At 49.2% G+C, this 6,149-nt stretch overlaps 1 protein-coding gene across 1 annotated transcript in view; it reads left to right on the top strand.

The window, feature by feature from the left end:
• Positions 1–1,505: 1,505 nt before the first annotated feature.
• The window catches only part of RPH3A (rabphilin 3A), a 327,189-nt gene continuing 322,545 nt past the window's right edge, over positions 1,506–6,149 (top strand). Inside the window, exon 1 of the mRNA XM_074402202.1 lies at positions 1,506–1,644. The gene's annotated coding sequence lies outside the window, so the exon portion shown is untranslated. The remainder of the gene's footprint in view (positions 1,645–6,149) is intronic.

Genomic DNA, 6,149 nt, shown 5'->3' with positions numbered 1-6,149 from the left:
TTCTTCCTTTTTTTTGAGACAGGGTCTCTCTGTTGCCCAGGCTGGAGCACAGTGGAGTGATCTTGGCTCACTGCAACCTCTGTCTTTCAGGCTCAATCGATCCTCCCACCTCAGCCTCCTGAGTAGACAGGACCCCAGGTGCATGCCACTACCCTTGGCTAACTTTTGTAAATTTTGCAATATTGCCTAAGTCAGTCTTGAACTGCCAGACTCAGGTGATCCTCCCACCTTGGCCTCCCAAAGTGCTGGGATTACAAGTGTGAGCCATTACCCCTGGTCTCCCCTTTATACTTTCCCTTACCGTGCTAAGGTAGTTGGGTTAGAAAGACTGTTCAACTTGTAGTTCCTCTTTTTATTAGCTGTGTGACCATGGGGAGTTAACCAGACCTTTCTGAGCCTCAGCTTCCAAGCTAAGTTTTTAAAATGTTTTGCAGAGATGGGGTCTCACGATGTTGCCCAGGCTGGTTTTGAACTTCTGGTCTCAATCAATCCTCCTGCCTTGGCTTCCCAAAGTGCTGTGATTAAAGGCGTGAGCCACCGTGCCCGGACTGATCTCTGTTTTTAGGTGTTGGCAATTAAGTCACATTTTTCTAGAACACCAGTGAAGCCAAACAGAATATATTCTGCAGGCCACATTTGGCCACAATCCTCTGGGTTACATCATTTGCCTTAAAGAGGAAGAGAGTGAGATGATTTCAGCCCTGGAAAGATGTTCTGCTGCATTTCATCCTTGGAATGGCCGTCATGCCAAATGCAGGGGGAGGGTGATCACTAACATTACGGAATGTGCACTGTGTGCACTTTAGGGGAGCTAATTTGTTCAATACTCCAACAACTACTTGGTTTCATTTGGGTCACAAATGAAAGTTTCATAAACGAGTTGAAAGTCCAGGTTAGGCACTATCTGAGCCACTCATTTGAAAACCCCGAACATTGGGGCCAGCAGTTCCTTCAGAGACTAGGTAAGGAGGGACTTTGGTTGGCTGACTCCCTGAGGCCAAACCAACTCCCCTTGATTTTCCTTTGAGGATCCTTAGAAGAGGGGACAAGTGTTCCCAGTATAGGAACAGCAAGAGCAAATGCCCCAGGGGGCAACGGCCTCTGTGATTTGGGGAACAGCAACAGGAGGGAATAATTGAGGGTGAGGGAGGGGTGTGTGGAGGGGTTCTGCCTGCACCCTCAGTGAAACCCAACTGTAGCAGGGGTGGTGGAGGAGGGAGAGAGGTGATGGAGGAGGCAGAGGCGGGGGTGGGGGAGGGAGAGGGAGTGATGAAGGTGGAGGAGGGGGAGAAGTTGGAGGAGGAAGAAGGGGTAATGAAGGTGTAGGAGGGAGAGGGGGTGGTGAAGGTAGAGGAGGGAGAGGGAGGGAGGAGAGGAAGAAGGGAGGTGGGCAAGGGAGAGGGGTGGTGGAGGAAGGTGGAAGTGATGTTCCTAACCCTTGATCTTGGCTTGTTAACCCTTTCTGAGCTTCCCTCTGGTGGGAGGATGAGGATCGGTGGCTGTTCCCAAGTTTAAGGGCAGAGCGGGGTGGGGGGTGGTGTTGTTGCTCGAGGGTCACGCGCGGGTGGCTTTGCCGCGGTGGTGGCAGCAGAGGCGACACCACTGGAGGCGGAGGAGGGACCGGCCCACCGACGCTGCGGGCGGGTAAGGCGGGCAGGGGCTGTGGCCACCAGGTCTTGCCCTCGCGAGCTGCAGCACGCGCTGTCTGGGGGTCGTGGGGGTCCCATGGGTGTCCCGTGGGGGTGCGGCGGGGATGCGGGACGCTACCTCCCGGAGTGGGGCTGCTGGAGCCGGAGGATGCGCTAGAACCGGGGGTGGGGCGATGAGGGACTTGGGGGCTGGGTGATGGCGCAGGACCCGCGCTATCCTCTGGGATTTTGAGGGACGGGTCCCAGCAGGGCCCCCCAATGTGGCTGCTCCTGCGAGAGGGGAACAGGTGGTCGCAGGTGGCTGCAGCGAAGGCAGCTCCTCTCTGGTAGCCACAGGGCGTCTGGATGTGGAGCCGGCTGGGACCCCGGGACCTCCTTTTCTGGGGCCATCTGGGACCCGGGGTCAGGCTTTGCTCAAGGGTCTTTCGAAGAAATAGGAAGACGGGAGGCTTAGAAAGTGCTGAAATCTGGGCACTAGAGAGGCAGCGCATCTGATTTTTACCCCCATCTGCACTCCCACCCCAGGTCATGACACGTTCCCAGGGTTAAGGTTTCCATAGTCAATCAGACGGTGTCTCCGCCCCCCACCCCACCCCATCCCGACAATATACTAGTATTTCACCTCCTAAACCAGGTGAACCCAGGGCCAGGTAGATGCACAATAGGCCCTGCTCTTACCTGGTTTCAACTATGTACCAGGCGCTGTCTGGAGTCATTCATTCATTGAATCCACACCACTCCTGTGAACTTGCTACTTGCGATGACCCTGATTTTACAAACAGGGAAGCAGGTAGGCAAAGTGAAAGGCACTTGCCCAAGATCACATGAGTAGCAAGGGCCAAGTCAGGATGGGACTCCAGGCAGGTGGCTCCAGAGTTCCTGGTTCTTAACCAGGGTCCTGTGCTCAGCAGATGGGCTGTGGGGGTCACCGGGAGCCCGACCAGGTAGACTTAGGGCTGCCAGGCAGGAATGCAGACCCTGTGTGACCAGACTGTCCAATTTCTTGAGAAGCCAAAAGTTAGGACTTTTAAGTAACATCACTTCTAGATTTGGGCAATTTAAACTTAAAAACACTCATTACAGTGAAAAGTTTCAAACATACACAAAAGGAGAGAAAATATTATAATAAAAATTTTTTTGGTCCTGGCACACTCATGCTTGTAATCCCAGCACTTTAGGAGGATTGCTTGAGGCCAGAAGTTTGAGACCAACCTGGGCAATACAGCAAGATCCCAAAAAAAAAAGAAAAAGAAAAAGACATTAGCCTGGTGTGGTGGCCTTGTGTCTGCAGTCCTAGACCCCATCTGGAGGCTGATGGGGGATGATTGCTTGAGCCCAGGAGTTTGAGGCTGCAGTGACCTGTGATAGCACCACTGTATTCCAGCCTGGGTGACAGAGGGAGATCTTGTCTTAAAGAAAGAAAGAAAGAAAGAAAGAAAGAAAGAAAGAAAGTTTTAAGACCACGATGTGAGCTAAATAAAGCATGCCCAGTGGCCACTTCTTTCCTAAAGACCTCTGGCTGTTCACTGTCCACATCTAAGCCCTGGCTACTCAAAGTGTGGTCCTGGACACAGCAACAGCACCAGCATCACCTGGGAGCTGGTGAGAAATGCTGAATCTCAGGCCTCACCCCAGACCTGCTGAATTAGACTCTGGATTTTAATGAGACCTCCAGGTCATCTACATACATATTAAAGTTTGAGAAGCACTGTTCTAGTTCACTTTGCCTGGTCAAATTTTACCAGCCTCCCTCCTGAAAAATTTCCTGCTTTCTTCCTGAGTTCTTTTTTTTCTTTTCTTTTCTTTCTTTCTTTTTTTTTTTTTTTGAGATGGAGTCTTGCTCTGTCACCCAGGCTGGAGTGCAGTGGCTCCATCTCAGTTCACTGCAAACTCCACTCCCAGGTCCAAGCGATTCTCCCGTTTCAGTCTCCCGAGTTGCTGGGATTACAGGCAGGTGGCACCAGGCCTGGCTAATTTTTGTATTTTTAGTAGAGACAGGGTTTCACCATGTTGGCCAGACTGATCTCTAACTCCTGATCTCAGGTGATCCACCTGCCTTGGCCTCCCAAAGTGCTGGGGTTACAGGTGTGAGCCACCACACCCAGCAGTGTGAGTTATTTTCACACTGCTGAAACTCAGATCTGGCCCCAGATAATTTGGTGGAGGGAAGAATTTTGGTGGAGAGAAGAATGTCTTTTGGAAGGTGTGGCTATACAGTAAAAATGACAGTGTTCACAATTGTCTTACTCTTGCCAGGGCCCTGAGCTATTCTTTTTTTTCTTAATTGTATTTTTTTCAACATAATTTTTTTTGACAGTCTCTCTCTGTCACCCAAGCTGGAGTGCAGTGGCATGAAAATGGCTCATTGCAGCCTCAACCTCCTGGGCTCAAGCGTTCCTTCTGCCTCAGCCTCCCAGGAAGCTAATAACACAGGCATGCACCACTGTAACTGGGAAGGGATTCCGATCCAGATCCCAAGAGAGGGTTCTTGGATCTCATGTGAAAAAGAATTCGAGAGGAGTCTGTAGAATAAACTGAAAGCAGATTTATTAACAGAGTAAAGGCATAAAGAATGGCAGCTCCAGCCGGGCGCGGTGGCTCACGCCTGTAATCCCAGCACTTTGGGAGACCGAGGCAGGTGGATCACGAGGTCAAGAGATCGAGACCATCCTGGTCAACATAGTGAAACCCCGTCTCTACTAAAAATACAAAAGAAAATTAGCTGGGCATGGTGGCGCGTGCCTGTAATTCCAGCTACTCAGGAGGCTGAGGCAGGAGAATTGCCAGAACCCAGGAGGTAGAGGTTGTAGTGAGCCGAGATCGTGCCATTGCACTTCAGCCTGGGTAACAAGAGCGAAACTCCATCTCAAAAAAAAAAAAAAAAAAAAAAAAAAGAATGGCGGCTCCATAGCCAGAGCAGCAGCACGGGCTGCCCAGTTGCTTATACGTCTTGTTACTTCTTGATTATATGGTGAACAAGGGGCATATTATACATGAGTCTTCTAGGAAAGGGGTAGGCAATTTCCAGAACTGAGGGTTCCTCCCCTTTTTTACACCATCTAGGGCAACTTCCTGACATTGCCATGACATTTGTAAACTATCATGGTGCTGTGAATGTGTCTCTCAGCATGCTAATGCATTGTAATTAGCATATTATAATGAGCAGTGGGGATGATCAGAGGTCACGTTGGTTGCCATCTTGGTTTTGGTGGGTTCTGGCTGGCTTCTGTACTGTGTGCTATTTCATCAGCATGGTCTTTGTGACCTGTATCTTGTGCCGACCTCCTATCTCATCCTATGACTTAGAATGCCTAACCTCCTGGGAATGCAGCCCACTAGGTCTCAGCCTTATTTTCCCCAGCCCCCAAGTCAAGATGGAGTTGCTGTAGTTCAAATGCCTCTGACAACATCATGCCCAGCTAAGTTTTTGATGTTTTTTTGTAGAGATGGGGCCTCACTTTGTTGGCCAGGCTGGTCTTGAACTCCTGGGTTCAAGTAATCCTCTCACCTCAATCTTCCAAAGTACTAAAATTACAGGTGTGAACCACCATGCCTGGCCTAGTCTTCAAGTTTTTTTGGGAGCCGTGACTCTTGTCTTCCTCATTCTCCTGTCCCCACATACTGCACTTCACATAATGATATTCAGTAAGTACTGAATCAAATGTAATTAACTCAAGTAAAGTAGAGATTCAGTCTCTCAGACATTCACCTCAGGCAAGAAATCTCTCTTCCCCTCTGAGTTATAATGGAAGCCACTGTTTCCAAGCTTGTAGGATAAAGAGCAGCACAGACTGTGACATGGGACAGCTTTGTTTTCATCGTTGCCACCCCTCAATTCAAAGTCATTTTGTCCTTATGTGGGTCAAGCAGCTAGGAAAATGGGCCCAGTATGAGACAGTTTCAAACAGTGCAGCGTTTTATTATGCAAAGGTAACAGGGTTTCTTGCAGTATGACCCCAGCAATAGTGGCTGTCCGCGACTGTTACCTCGGAGCCAGGGAAGAAAACAAGCTTTCAAGAGTTTGAGTCAATCAAAGGGTGCTACTGACTTCACCTTTTGCTAGGGGGCCAGAATCTTTTGAGGGGCAAAACTAGAATTCCAGCGACTAATAATGAATCTTAAAACAAAACAAAACAAAACAAAAAGCTTCCTGAGAAACCAACCCAAAACAAAATAGCAAAAACAGAATGTAGAGAAATCTGGGGAGATCTACAGATTACAAATCTTTGGGAGGTAGAATGGCCAGAACTACATTTCGGTCATTTTGGTTCTACCTGAACCAAAACATGGCCTGAGGACTCAGTGATGTGCCCTATGAATTTCCTCATTAGGAACTGATGGGCTCAATAGGCTCCTATTGCAAAAATGTGAACATAGCAACCACTCACATTTTAGTCTGAATTAGCAAGTTTCTGACAGCTGGTGAAGCAAGAGCAGCCGCAAACAAACCTCTCTTGAGCTTCAAACAGAGAAGGAAGTGGTAATTTTATTTGGCCGGGA

Source organism: Saimiri boliviensis, chromosome 7, assembly GCF_048565385.1.
Source record: "Saimiri boliviensis isolate mSaiBol1 chromosome 7, mSaiBol1.pri, whole genome shotgun sequence".
NCBI classification, from domain to species: Eukaryota; Metazoa; Chordata; class Mammalia; order Primates; family Cebidae; genus Saimiri; species Saimiri boliviensis.
Note: the sequence above shows the minus strand (reverse complement) of the source record. Positions and strands in the feature narration are given on the sequence as shown.